Source organism: Pongo abelii, chromosome 7, assembly GCF_028885655.2.
Source record: "Pongo abelii isolate AG06213 chromosome 7, NHGRI_mPonAbe1-v2.0_pri, whole genome shotgun sequence".
NCBI lineage: Eukaryota > Metazoa > Chordata > Mammalia > Primates > Hominidae > Pongo > Pongo abelii.
The window spans coordinates 127,365,317-127,380,658 of NC_071992.2; the positions used below are offsets into that span (position 1 = coordinate 127,365,317).

Genomic DNA, 15,342 nt, shown 5'->3' on the forward strand with positions numbered 1-15,342 from the left:
TAAAATAGAGATGTTTCATGACCTGCCTTCTATACCAGTGTTGTTACTTCCCACCTTATTTCGAAATTTATATTTTGATGTAGGCCAATGCACATCACATTAGGGGAGAAAACAGCTAGGGAGTCATGCTGTAAGTCCTGGCCCTCTCCCTGTTTCAGCTGGTGCTTATTTGCTACGCTTTGATACTGACTGAGATTTCTGATTCATGAGAGTCTGATTGGGAAATTCAATATTTGTACAATCTCAACAATATATTATAAAAAACAAGCATGTTAACATAATCCATAGTCATAACAAAATGTTAAAAATTATTTGATAAAAATCATGGGTATAAGATTCATGGCATTAACATATCCTTGAGACTATTTGACTAAACATATTAGAGTAATTCACAATAGCATAATATATAAATTATGTGATTAAAAATATTTTAAAAGGAAAGATCCATTTGAGATTAAAAATGCTTCACAGAAAACTAAAGGATCATCCTTAATCTGACATAATTGTTATTTATAGCAAATTCAAGGACCAGAATACACACATTGACACCATGTCTTCAACATTGTTTTTGAATTCTTAGCCAACACAATAAACAAATGTTAATAACAAATAAATAAGTAACCGTATAAATAAGATATAAAATATATATGTTATAAAGGAAGAAAATAAACATATATTTTAAGTAATATTATTGTCTATTTTAAAAATATATATGTAGTAACACTGTACTAGAAGTTAAATGCTTGCTTTTTAAGAGAGCCATTAAAATAAATTAATTTCACATATAGTTAAAGTGAAAATTACATAGAACAGCAAATAAAATATATGCATAAAATTAATCTTTTATAATATGGAATAACACTATTTTAATCAAAGTATATAATTTATTTAAAAATATAGAAAAGAAACACATAAAATGATACACTTTGTTCATGAAAATAAACACTCAGAATGAATGTAATATCAAAATTCCAATAGGGTATTTCATGAAACTGGACTAGGTAATTCAAAATGTGAAAAAAATAAAGAACATTTAAAGTCTAAGATTACCCTGCAGAAAACCAAGAAAAGTGTGCCAGATAGAGAGATATTACAAATAATAAAATGTAAAGCTTTTTTTTTTTTGACGGAGTCTCACTGTGTCGCCCAGGCTGGAGAGCAGTGGCGCGATCTCGGCTCACTGCAAGCTCCGCCTCCAGGGTTCATGCCATTCTCCTGCCTCAGCCTCCCGAGTAGCTGGGACTACTGGCCTCCACCACTACGCCTGGCTAATTTTTTGTATTTTTTTAGTAGACACGAGGTTTCACCGCGTTAGCCAGGATGGTCTCGATCTCCTGACCTCGTGATCCACCCGCCTTGGCCTCCCAAACTGCTGGGATTAACAGGCGTGAGCCACCGCGCCCAGCCTAAAATGTAAAGCTTTTTTGGGCGGGCATGAAGATGAACAGATCAGTGGCATAATTGTAGAAAAAGCCCAGCAACAAGTTCATTTCTTTCCAATAAAAAGACCCAGTTTTTCAAGATCTACATATTTTTATCTATCCCCTGAGTATCCACCATTCAAAGTTTCTGATTAGTCACAAATTTATGTAGTTTACATGGCTTTGTTTGTGGATTTGTTTCCAACTCTTTAACTCATCAAATTTTTTTCAATTGTAATATTTTTCCAGATTAAGATTATACAAATTTAATTTAATCTAGAATAAGATCATTTATAGCTGTGGTAGAGTCCAATCAACTTAAGTCTAGGTTTGTCATAGATGGTAGTCCTGGACCATTATGCAAATGCCATAAAATTCTCTGGTTATCAACTTTGACCTTCAGTAAACGTGGAGGAGTATGAATTAAGGTATGTATAGCCTTGTTGGTTGTGACTCTTACAGAAGCACTAAGAGTAACTTTAATTGGTTTAATTAAATAGACATATAATCTCCAAATTAATTTTAGGACTGCCCATTTATTCTGTTTCTGAGGAGATTCAATAGATCAAACACAGATAAACACCTTTATAGATATACTGTTAATGGCATTCCTGGTTACTGCAAGTTGACTAAGTAAAACACAACCTCCATAGGCTATAGTTATAAATATTGGTCATTCAAGCAAATGTGTGAATTAAAATACACACTTGGATGAACAACAAAGACACCTATGATCATGGATCATGGTGGGCCTTGATGTAAGACAACTCGGCTTGGAAGACAATAATAAATTTCAACTTCTTTCTCTGCCCACTAACTGACAAGACTTAGCATCAGCCCCTCCAGGATGTTTACAAAATTGATGGACTTGGTACTGTCCCTGTGGTCCTAGGAGAGACTGGAATTATTAAACCTAATATCATGTTCACCTTTGCTTTCCTTAGTGTTACATCCAAAGTAAAACCTGTTGAAATGCACCAGGAAGCTTTGAAAGAAGCTCTTCTTGTGGATAAAAGGGCTTCAATATTAATAACATGTCTGTGAAATATGTTTGTTACAGGAATGTGGCTGGTAACAGTAAAAATTACACCTCAATGAAAGCAGTTGGCTTCACTGGTCATGTGATTATCCCTAACCATCTAGGCCAAATCAATGCTGTCTTTGCCACATAGCTCACACTGCTAGCAAGGTTGCTTAGCTGAAGACTGGTCATCATTCTGGCAAGAAACCAGAATGATGGCCTCAAATTCTTGAAATCTGCTGGTGCTGCCATCATTGATAGGGTTCTGGGCTAGCCTATGTGTATTGAAAACATCTCTGAATATCCTTCTCTAGGTTGTTTTGCTGTTTATAATACGAAGCAGACACTTCCTGTGGTATCACTGTAACAGTGAAACAGTAAAAGAACATAACACCGTTTTGTTTGAGAGGCTTTTACCTATTTTTGCATGTAAACATAATTTTAGATCAGTGAAACGATATATAAAAAGTGCAACGCAGCCCTTAAAACTAACTCTGGAATTAAAGGAGAAGTATGTAAACAACTTTTTTTTTTAGATGGGGTCTCACTCTGTCACGCAGGATGGAGTGCAGTGGTGACATCTCGGCTCACTGCAACCTCCGCCTCCTGGGTTCAAGCGATTCTCCTGCCTCACCCTCCCGAGTAGCTGGGATTCCAGGTGCACACACCCACGCCTGGCTAGTTTTTGTATTTTTAGTAGAGATGGGGTTTTGCCATGTTGGCCAGGCTGGTCTCAAACTCCTGACCTTAGGTGATCTGGCCACCTCGACCTCCCAAAGTGCTGGGACTAAAGATGCGAGCCACCACACCTGGCCTTAAGCAACTATATTTTATTAAACATTTATAGGAACATTGAGACCTGACCAAGGAGAAAGAAGTTCCCAACCTGCTCAGACTCTCACTGGGACCCAGAATCTGTAGTCGGTGGTCACCTCTTAATACCAAACTCCCTTTCTTTTCCCTTCCCTTAACATAAAAAGAGCCTGAAATTTGTACTGATTTAATATGGTACTCGGTTTTCTGGCTCTCTGAATGAACCTGCTTTTTCTGTTACCAACTCTTGTGTCACATCTCTCTCTTTTGAACAGCAAGCATCCAAATCATGGTTCAGTAACATCATCAAAGTGTGAACAAGAAGGCTGCTAGAGCTGGCAATGTCACCAAGTCTGCTCAGAAAGTTCAGCAGCCTAATGAATATTGTCCATAACACCTGCCACCCCAGTTGTAATCAGTGAAAATATCTCAGAACTGTTTGTCTCTATTGACCATTGAAACTTAACTGGTTAATGATAACAAAGCATCATAAAGTGCTCAGGAAGAAAGGAGAATGTTTACTAGACTCTGTGTGTGTATGTGTGTGTGTCTCTGTGTGTGTGTGTGCGTGCAGAAGAGAGTGGTAACTTTAAATACTAGTTTTTAAAACCAGTTCTTCTGAAATAAAAACAATTGATCAAAAATCTATCACAGAATTTTGAAACCCATTAAAACAAAAGTTTAATGACAGAAAGAAACTCTCTAGCCTAAACAGACTGACCCCCACTTCCACCCCACTTGCAGATTCAATGACTCCTGCCTCTTCTATTCCTTGAAGTGAGGAAGATTCCCCCCACTGGATCTACCTTCTAGCTGATCATGGATATACAACATAAAAGGAAAATATCTTGGATCCCAAAATCACTAAGCTAAAAGGAAAATTAAAGCCACGAACTGCCTAGGGCAAACCTGCCTCCCATTCTATTCAAAGTCATCCCTCTGTTCACTGAAATAAATGCATATCTGCTTGCTTCCTTTGAAAAGGCTAATCAGAAACTCAGAAGAATGTAACTTTTTGTCTTTCACCTGCCTGTGACCCGGAAGTCCCCTCCTTACTTCAAGTTGTCCCACCTTTCTGGTCTGAACCAATGTTCATTTTACATATATTGATGGGTTTCTCATGTCTCCCTAAAATGTATAAAACCAAGCTGTACTCTGACCACGTTGGGCACGTGTCATCTGGACCTCCTTAGGTTGTGTTGTGGGTACGTGTCCTCAACCTTGGCAAAATAAACTTTCTAAATTAACTGAGACCTATCTCGAATTTTGGGGGTTCACATTTGGCAACCACAAAGTAATTCTAAGTGGAGATGCTCCCCTGACCTTTGACAGATCTATTGGTGCTTGACACCAGCATGAGCTAACTTTATGGCTCAAACCAATAGGACAATTTGCTGAGTGAGAGCACCCCCTCCAGAGAATCCCTGATCTCCCAAAATCTGTTCAAGATGTAAATTTCATTTTGCTGTACAGTTCCTCTTTTTTTGTTTTTTGTTTTGTTTTTTTTTTTTGGAGTTCTTCTTGTTTCCAACACAAGGAAGCCAAGTTTTTCCTGCTTCCATGATGATGGAAGGCAGGCAGTTCCTTTATGGAGTTTGAGCTTGCTTCCAGCAAGAAAGATGCGTTATATTTTTCCCCTGCTTCTAGGATGGTAGAGAGCAGTCTTTAGCCTGAGACTCATCGCTAAGTAAGTAACTGAATTGGGGTTTGTCTTGGCTGAAGTTAAGATTAACAACCAGCTGGTCTCAATTTCTCCTTACCATTGGAGCACCCAGTGATCATATTGTTGAGATTTTTGTTGTTGTTGTTTGTTCTGGTCTTTCTCCCAACAGATTTGACCAACTCTACCTGACTTAGTCAAATCTGAATGACAATTTCAAATTCAAGGCCTCTTGAATTTGGCTAAAATTCATCGCAGCTGCAAAAGGAAAAAAAAAGGAGAAAACAAAAAAGCATGTGCTTGGTTTCTGTGTTTGTTTCCTGTCTTAAAAAAAAAAAAAAGATTGCTCTTTTGTTTACTTTTATTCCACCCAATACCTCCTTCCCCCTTTGCTATTGGCAGTACCAAAAAATGTAGAGAAGGCTTCTAATGACTTGAACTCCTTTAAAGAATTCAGAACGAAAGCACTACTCATCCTCTTTGGGGGTGTTATGTTTTCTTTGGGGAGTTTTCTAGAGTCATGGGAAGATTCTTTTTAGGTGTAAAGGTCTGTTTTTCTGTATTGCATGACCTGATCTTTTTGGCTTGGGGTAACAGGGATGACTTTGCACTGTGAGAGGATTTGACTTTGCCATAGATAATAGTGGACAAGAGCTACAAAGTTATGGGTGGATGAGCAGTTTGCAGGAAGTGGTCTTGGCTGTTTTTTCTTTTCTCCCCTAGGAAGTTGTTGTTTGAGGATCCTAATTCTAGCTTGGAGGTGCATTCTAAAGGGTCTTTGCTATTGCTTTTCCTCCCAAAATTCATCTTAATTTGGTTTGTCTGTGCATATTTGCATGAGAAACTGAACTGTTGTTTTCACACATTAATGAGAGACTCGGGTTTTCTTAGCTCTGAAGAGAAAGGGCACTTGCTTCTTCCAGCTGAAAGGTATCCCTGAGTGACTGGGGGCCTCATGGGAATGTCTGAGGGTTGACTGCCTGCCATGTCCAGTGGCCCTGCAGGGAAATCTCCAACAAAAAATAATTTTAAAAATGGTTGGTCCAGGAAATGCATATAAGGGCTGATCACCTGGTGTTTTGAGGCCTCTCAGAGTTAACAGACATCTGGAGAGAATAACTGAGACATATAAGAGGGTGGAAACAACTCAGCAGTGATACATGGTTGAGTCCTTTCCACAGCAGCACATACCGATCAACCACACAAAAACCCTAGGCCACAGCTAAGTTTCTCCTTTTAAGGAATAAAAAAGTGGAAAACAAGGAGAATGACCCCCTTTTGAGCACTCTGTAGGTTTCAGGGCAGCTCTGCTTGCCAGGGTAAAATGGAAATAATATGGTGTTTGTGTACATTTATATTAAGGAAAAAGAGCCCTAAGGTCCACCTGAAAACTCTACAGTTCCCAGGTTCTTTTTTTCTCTATTTTTCCTTTCTGCCTGTTTTAAATCTGCTGTTACTTTTCTACTGAGATGAAAACCACTCTTTGGAACTAACAGGTTGTTTTTTTTTGTTTGTTTGCAAGTTGGTGAATTTGTATTTATCTCATGGCTAAAGTATTGAAGAAAAAGCTATAGAATCTGTGTGTGTGTGTATGTGTGTATGTGTGTGTGTGTATTTGAAGGCCTTTATAATTTTATGTTCAATTGGCAATTAAATTTGTTTTAATTTCCCTCTAGCTCACCAGACTTTCTCTTGATACTATCATATAAATTGTGCTATCTCATTTTCTCCTGAGTTGTTTCCTTTAATATGCAGATTTAGCCTATTTAGCTGACAACTGCCAGGGTAAGGAGACGGGTTATCAAGAGTTTGCAAGTCTAAGATAGGAAAAAAAAAAAAGGAGGTCTTAAGAATCTATAAGATGTACTTCTATCAACATATCTAATACATCTATTTATTTATGTGTTGTGTACACAAAGTTTCACTACTGAAAATATGTAAAGATTCTCATTAATTGGCTTAAGAAAATAAAGGTGTTTGAATCAAATACTTTATTGGAAGAAAAAGACTAGTCAAATGCTTTTTCAAGTTTATGGAACTTAAGTAAAATCCTTAATAAATAAGCTAGCTTTAAAATTGTTGGTAAAGTAATATTAGAAATGTCTTAAGAATTGCCAGCATACAATTTTTGGTTGCATTTATTAATCAAGCAATTTCATATTTATCCCTGCCAAGTACTATAAGGTGTCAAAATTTGGCATAGGAGTAACAAAACTATAAAACCAGTCCAATACAGAATGATTTTTGCTGTGTAATTTTTAATAAATAAGACATTGATATTGGTTTAACGAAAATAGCTATACCTTGAATTTAGTGAGATTACTATGACTTCTAACACTGTGGCTTTAGGCAGTCTATTACACAGGCCATAAGGAGGGTTTTTTTTGGGGAAAGAACTGTTATCATCTTTGTTTCATACTAAACTATAAACTAAATTTCCCCCAATGTTAGTCCAGCCTATGCTCAGGAATGAATAAACACAGCTTGGAGGTTAAAAGCAAGATGGATTCAGTTAGGTCAAATCTTTTTCAGTGTCTCAGTTATAACTTTGCAATGGTAGTCCCATAACTTTAAATGATGATGATTGCAGTTTTCATAAATAATCTAGGTAAACAAAATAAAATAATTAAGTAAATGTAATGGGATAAATACTTGCAGACAAACATCATAAATCAGAATATAAATTTATATTAAATTAAATAATAGAGATTTCATTTTTTGGGTGTTTTCCAATGAAAATTTGGGAAAACATTCTTCTTAAAAAAAAGTGTGTCTCTTTTAAAAAGGGTGAACAAGTTTTGTCTAATCCAAAGCTTGAAGTTTATGTAGGAAACAAAGTAAAGGAACCAGAAAATAAGAGAGATGTAAAGAAAATTATAAAAATAAAGAGGTTTTGATGTGATAAGAAAGCTTAAAGAGAAATAATTTTATATATAAAAAAAATATTGTATAGTAAATTTAGTCCTAAAACAAAATGACTGGTTGTTTAAGAAAGAGGGATGTTGGCCCGGCACAGTGGCTCACACCTGTAATCCCGGCACTTTGGGAGGCTGAGACGGGCGGATCACGAGGTCAGGAGATTGAGACCATCCTGGCTAACATGGTGAAACCCCATCTCTACTAAAAATACAAAAAAATTAGCCAGGCATGTTGGCGGGTGCCTGTAGTCCCAGCTACTAGGGAGGCTGAGGCAGGAGAATGGCGTGAACCTGGGAGGCAGAGCTTTTAGTGAGCCAGAAAAAAAAAAAAGAAAAGAAAGAGGGATGTTAAGGATAAACCATAAAGTCCAAGAATATCATGAATGGTCTGTGTAAGCCACAATGAGACAATTTATTAAAAAAGAAAAAAAAACTTGACTATGATCAAGTTGTTTATAATTAAAGGGAAATTATAATTCTCTGTCCAGAGATTGGGCTTGATGTAAAAAAAACACACTTATACACTAAATTATTGGTTGGAACAATGAAATTTTGTTAAGAAGCTGATCCATTCTTAATAAATAATAAGAGATTCTAATTTTTTTAACCAAAAGTTCAATTTTTATTGTTTTTCAGCTTTCTTGCCCCTTTTAAAAGGCCTATTTTTCTGCTTCATAAGGTTTTTAATTATTAGTTCTTTTTTTAATTATACTTTGATTTCTGGGGTACATGAGCAGAACGTGCAGTTTTGTTACAAAGGTATATATGTACCATGGTGGTTTGCTGCACCCATCAACCCGTCACCTACATTGGGTATTTCCCCTAATGCTATTCCTCCCCCAGCCCCTCAAACCCCTGCAGGCCCCAATGTGTGATGTTCCCCTCCCTGTGTCAATATGTTCTCATTGTTCACCTCTCACTTATGAATGAGAACATGCGGTGTTTGGTTTTCTGTTCTTGTGTTAGTTTGCTGAGAATGATGGTTTCCAGCTTCATCCATGTACCTGCAAAGAATATGAACTCATCCTTTTTTATGGCTGCATAGTATTCCATGGTGTATAAGGACACATTTTATTTATCCAGTCTATCATTGATGGGCATTTGGGTTGGTTCCAAGTCTTTGCTATTATGAATAGTGCCACAATAAACATACATGTACATGTGTCTTTATAGTAGAATGATTTATAATCCTTTGGGTATATACCCAGTAATGGGATTGCTGGGTCAAATGGTATTTCTAGTTCTAGATCCCCTAAGATCAATTGTAAAAGGCCTATTTTTTTAAAGATCTAAATGAAATGTTTTCTTCCAACATAATATTCTGTGCAGTGAAGGAGGTCTTTTCTTTTGCCTTTTGGTAACTGGCCTAACAGATTTTATGCTTTATTGAGATAATTACTATGCCATTATTATTAAGTTTGGTTTGCTTAGGAAAAAATAAGATATATGTATGTATTTTTTAATTAAGGTTATTACATCCGTGTATCTTCCTATATGTACCTTTAAAGTTCTTATGACATTGAGTTACAGGGCTTTGACACCTGGGTATAAAAAAGACACCAAGACCTACTAAATATTAAATACTGATAGCAATTAAAGCCTCATCCTCAGGCCCTGTAGAAGATGTCAATCAAACTATAGTGCATTCCTGAGACACAGGGCCAGAAATTAAAGCTATTCAACTCCTCAAGGCCCAGGGGCTATAGTGGAAGAGGTGGGCACATGAGATTGTAAGGGCTGATTTTGAAAGATAAAATAAATTCAGTTTCTCTCTAAATTAATCATTAATGTCAAATTACACTGATGCAACAACAGTATATGGGTCCCTGCATCAGATTAACAAGGTTTTCTTTAAGCATTAACCAACTCCTTAATAAAGGTTATAAAGGTTATCAAAGGTTTATGGAAGTTATGTCTCATGGTCAAGATTAAAATTGTATAATTTTTGGTAAAATTTTGAAAAAGAAAGTTAATTACCTTCATGATGATTTTAATGGGGCTTATTGTTTGGAAAATTAAGTCTCCTCTCTCAAAGAATGAAGGTTTTCACCTTTTTTTTGAAATCCTTGAGTTATCACTTTGGTTAAATGAATGGCTTATTTACAGAATAGTAATCCTATTTTGTGAAATCAAGTCTTTTAAACCCTTGATATTGGACAGACTTTCCCAAATCAAATTATAAATTGTGTCTTTTTCTGACCTAATTAATCCTTTAAGATATTAGGTTTAATAAAGTCCAAAAATGACATAATTTGGCTTATTGGGTACAAAAATTATGCAGGAAGCATTGTCAAATATGAAATGGTGTTTGGTTTTCTTTGGGCTGTATTAGTATTAATATGTTATTGGTATGTGTTGCCAAATTATGGGAAACTCCTGTAATTCTCATATGACATGTACATTATAAGTGATAGTCATAATTGTTATGTTAAAATTATTGTGTGCCACATAGGTAACAGATTTTCTTGTCAACTGTGCCTTTGACTATGGCTGCCCTAAAACTTCTTGTCATCCCTGGACAACAGTTGGGTTGTTTTGGTCCTCTTTAGAAGGTGGTTTTATAATCAGCTATTAAACTCTAACAGGTGCTCTTGAATGCAGGTTTCTGATAACTTTGGAGATTTTGATATCAGAATAGAGGAAACATTTTTAAGACTGATGGAGAGCTAAAATATTCACAAATATCAAGCAGAACAGAAATTAACTGAATGAACTGAACTAATCTTTTTGACTTTTTGCTTTGTTTTGTTTTTCAGGATCTTGAAACTTTTGAGCTATTGACAGCTTTTAACAATTTATTAAAATCCTATGAATAAACTTTGGAGCATATATGTTTCTCCCTGATTTTGCCAGAATTTGGAAACTATTTGTGAGTATTCTTAGCTCATGGCAATACAGTTATTTGCATAAATGCAATAAAAATCTGTTTCCATTTTTAACAGGACACAATTGAAAAAATCTGGGTATTTTTACCAAGCCTTTGACTGGAAGGGTGTGCTTTCCTTTAAGGAATCAAATGACTTATGGAGCCAATAAAAGTATTTTGGAAGACTGCCCTCATAGTTTCCACAGTCCCTGTACAGGGTTTCTGACCTGTGGTAAGTAAAGAATGTCACTTTCTGACAGGTCCAGGAGCCCACAGTATATCTTGAAACCCCAAGAGGTGAGGAAATTCACCCAACTTGTAGGTATTTGATGGTAGAAATCAATGGCTGGGCTTGGCTTTAAAAAAGTCTTATCTGAGATTCTTTCTATGGAACAAAGTTCCATCAAAGCCAATTTAAAAAATTCTATGTGAAAAATAATTATTCTTGCTGTACTTTATACAAATAATCTGGCCAAGTATAATAATGCAAATCAGTCCTACTGTGATTTGTCTTTAGTAAAAATGGGAAACTGGAGACAGAAAAATTATGTTTCAAAAACTATATTACACCTCTTGTTATAGTCTAGTCTTGACTAACGTTTTTCAATTTTTATTATTTTCTACATTTTTGGCTGAATTCTAATTTTTCCTGGCTACAAGCCTCCAAAATAATATTTTCACTTTTTTCTTCTTTCTTTTCCTTTTTCCCCCATTTTTTCCTAATTTGAAATTGCTGAAAACTAAGCTGTGCTTTCGTAAAGCCCTGTGAACTGAAGCTAGACATCTTAAAATTCAGAAGAAAATAACAGCAACCTGCTTACATACATAAGCCACTTTCGTACCTGCCTACTGATGTATGACTTCAGAGTAATGTGGCCTATATCGATTTTCCAGAATTCTTCTTTAGTTTGTTACTGCTTTTCTTCCTTCCTCCCCTTATTTTCTCTTTACTGGACATGAGACTTCACAACCTTCTAACTATGAGCTTTCCTAATAACTTGGGACCTACCTGCCTAGGAATAAACCATTCTAGCCATGCGATACAGATGAAACCTGGAACCAAAGAATCATTTTCTTCTAAAATGCTTTATCCAAAACATTTGAAAAAAGAAAGGAGAGAAATGTGAAAGGAATATATCCTGGGCCCCAAAATCATTAAGCCAGAAAGAAAATTCAAGCTGGGAATTACTTGGGGCAAACCTGCCTCCCATTCTTTTAAAAGTTATCCCTCTACTCCCTGAGATAAATGCCTATCTGATTGCCTCCTTCAGAAAGACTAATTAGAAACTCAAAAGAATGCAACTGTTTGTCTCTCACCTACCTGTGACCTGGAAGACCCCTTCCTGCTTTGAGTTTTCCCACCTTTCTGGACTGAACCGATGTTCATTTTTCATGTATTGATTAATGTCTTATGTCTGCCTAAAATGTATAAAACCAGGCTGTGCTCTGACCACGTTGGGCACATGTCATTAGGACCTCCTGAAGCTGTGTCATGGGTGTGTGTCATCAAACTTGGCAAAATAAACTTTCTAAGTTAACTGAGACCTGTCTCAAATTTTCTGGGTTCAAAATATCTATCTAGTCTTAAGTAAAACACAAAATATGTAGAGAAAACAGATGTTTCTGAGGAACTTTGTTACTAGATATAACAATAACAATTAATTGCATTATTACTACTTTCCAATACATTAAAAATCTAAAATTCTGCCCTATAAAGAAATCACAAGATGAAGGCATTATTTAAAACATTTTTCCATTATTTTGCCAATCTCTTTGAACCATCTTTAATGCTAGCTGAGATTCAAATTTACATAACAACCAGTAACTATCTAGTTGTTTCCCAATCTCTTCACCTTCTAACATCTAAATTCAGGACTTCTAAAAAGGACTTGAAACTTTGGTTGAAGTGAGAGGCAGTGGTGGAGACTTACTTATAAGTGATTTTTTCTTCCTGAGGAGGAAATAGAGTCTTCTTCATATACCTGTTGGTTCCTTCCCTCTCTGCCTTAGGTGATCCAGAGGCATGGTTACAGAGAGTATCTGTAAGCATGATACTCTCCCTTTCCCCCAATGCAAGCAACTGAACTGTCTATGATGTCATAATCACAATTCCATTACCTCACTGTGCTGGAGGCCTTAGAGGAAGGGGAAGTTGTGAACAGCCCTGGGCTCTCCTTAAGCTTTGCAAAGTGTTCTGGATGGGGCTAATTGCAGAACCAAGAGCGAAAGGCCCACAAACTGTTGTAAATTCTAGGCTTAAAAGGTTTGAGCCCATCCTGCAGCTAGAGGAGGGGTTCCTGGGACTCAGAGCAGGCCCTTTAGGACCATGGACTACATTTCCCAGCAGCCTTCATGTCACATTGCCGTCCTCTACTGGTGGAGAGGGGAGTCCTTCCAAGAGAGGGCTGTAGAGGGCAGGGCAGGGCAGGACAGCAGCTGAGAGGAGCTTTGGCTGATACTATTAAGGACCAGGATGACAAAGAAAACCACTTCTTTCCTCCCAAAACAAAACAAAACAAAAGACCAAAAAGTAAACAAAAAAGAGTTTTGTGTGTAAATCTGTATGTCAGAGTTGTTTTCCTAGGAAACCTGACCATAAACATTTGAAGCTAGGAGTCAACCAAAATAGCCAACTCTAAAATGGGAGTTTGGGGTTGGATGGCTTGCTGGCTGGTTGGCTGTGAAGACTCTACTGTTAGTGGTAGTTGGCTGACTAATAAATAGCCCATGGGTATGACTTGTGGTAGTGGTATAATTATTAAACTTCCATTGGTGTTTAACTGAGAAGAAATACCAGTGGAAAGGAATATATTAGAAAGTGCAATGGCTCAGGATTTTGAGAGTTCCACAGGAATTAGTAATACTAACTTTATAAAATCCAGTGGGTGCTGCTGAGTTTCTTCAATGCTTCAGAACGTCTGGGGATGATTAATCTCCAATTAAAACCTAAGTGTGAAAGCCAGATGGCCTCCTTGGCAGCATGTAAAGAGACTCATTTCCTACAGCTGGAACATAGGAAAAGCTCAGGATCATGGCTAAGTCTTAATTATGAGAGAAGGAGCGCTCCAGAGAAAGCTGTATTCTCAATGCTAGCAATATGTTACACTGAGGTCAGAGACCTGATAGAAAGGATTGGGACTCTGAGACTTCATACAGAGTTATCTTTGTCAATGTGTTCAGAAGTCATCAAACCTCAGACTCTCCTGGCACCTCTATACCTGCAGAATAGCCCAGTCCTCTGTGTTAAAGCAGAAAACTCAGCTATTGAAGAAAATGCACAGTTATCTTCCTTGTTGAAAACATGTGCTCCCCTCATCATCTAACCTTACATCTCTTTCTAAGAGCAGTTTTAATGATTAGCATTGCATTAGTTTCCAGTGGTTGCTTTAACTAGTTAGCACAATTAGTGACTTAAAACAACAGAAATTTATTATCTTATAGTTGTGGAGGCTAAAAGTCTGAAGTCAGTACCAGTGATCCCAAATCAAAGTGCTGTCAGGATTTCTGGTCATTACGGGCATTTCTTGGCTTGTGGTTTTATCGTTCCAATTTCTGCCTCTACCTTTACTTTGCCTTCCCCTCTTCTGTCTGTGTTAAAACTCCCTCTCCCTCCCTCTTACAGGGGTGCATGTAATTGTATTTGGGGCTCACTCTAGTAATTCAGGATAATATCCCCATCTCAAGATTCTTAACACATTTGAAAGACCGTTTTGCCTCATAACATTTTTATGTCACAAGCATTAGGAATTAACAGTTTTATGTCTCAAGGATTAGGACTTAATATTTGGGGTGGCCATATTTAGCTTACTACAAGCATTAATTCACAATATTATCTGGTATGGAAAGGAATAGACATTTTTATTAATGGTACAGAATATGTCATAAGTGAATTGCAGATCTTAGCCAACAATTACTAGAAGGAGACAGGATGGTATGTGTGTGATTGGATTCTGAAGGTGCTGAATCAAGGATGGAGGAATGTAATAATGAATTAAGGAGAATTTTAGACTACATAAGATCACTTTCTCATGATACAGTAAGCATCACATTAAACTATATGTTTTAGCTTTTTAGGTGCTTGCCACCTAAGCACTTTAGACATTTTGTGTATAGGGACCAGAAGATAAGTAAAGACCGCATTATCTTGACAAGGGTGTTTTCTTCTGATCAGCAGAAAGCAGTACAGATGGTTTTACACAATTAGGGAAGGAAGAAATAGGTGTGTAACTCATGCGATTCACTTTAGTATCCCTTAGTATTTATGCAACATTTCTGGCCTCAGAAGAGGATGGTTACCAGGAACTCACATCACTCAGGAATAAGAGTTTGAGTTCCGTTACCACATAAGAAACCAAAACCTGCAAAGATGATAGCTGAGCATGAGAATTTAGAATAAATAATAGAGGAAGAAGGCTATGGAAGCCAAGCCTGGCCTTGAAAACAACTATGGAGCTGGGTCTGCAAGTCACTAACCTCCCTCTTCTAAATTTGAACTGCGAAAGAGAGGCCCATAGGAGCTATAGAGGAGCTGCTTCCTGCCTGTGCATATGTTAAGCGTATTTGTGCAGTGCAAGAAGTATGAAATTATAGCAAAAAATGTTTTCATGCTTCTGAATGTTCATGGCTTTCAGAGCAAAAAATAC

At 36.9% G+C, this 15,342-nt stretch overlaps 1 long non-coding RNA gene across 4 annotated transcripts in view; it reads right to left on the reverse strand.

Annotated features, from left to right (window-relative positions):
* The window catches only part of LOC129047512 (uncharacterized), an 82,412-nt gene extending 69,626 nt beyond the window's left edge, over positions 1–12,786 (reverse strand). For 3 of the 4 annotated variants that reach the window (XR_008509247.2, XR_008509244.2, XR_008509246.2), the window contains exons 1-2: positions 12,631–12,759; positions 5,016–5,173 (exon numbers count right to left, since the gene is read on the reverse strand). This is a non-coding gene — a long non-coding RNA (uncharacterized LOC129047512). Of the gene's footprint in view, positions 1–5,015; positions 5,174–12,630 lie in introns of all 4 variants that reach the window. The other variant, XR_008509245.2, reaches the window with a different exon arrangement.
* Between the last annotated feature and the right edge of the window lie 2,556 nt (positions 12,787–15,342).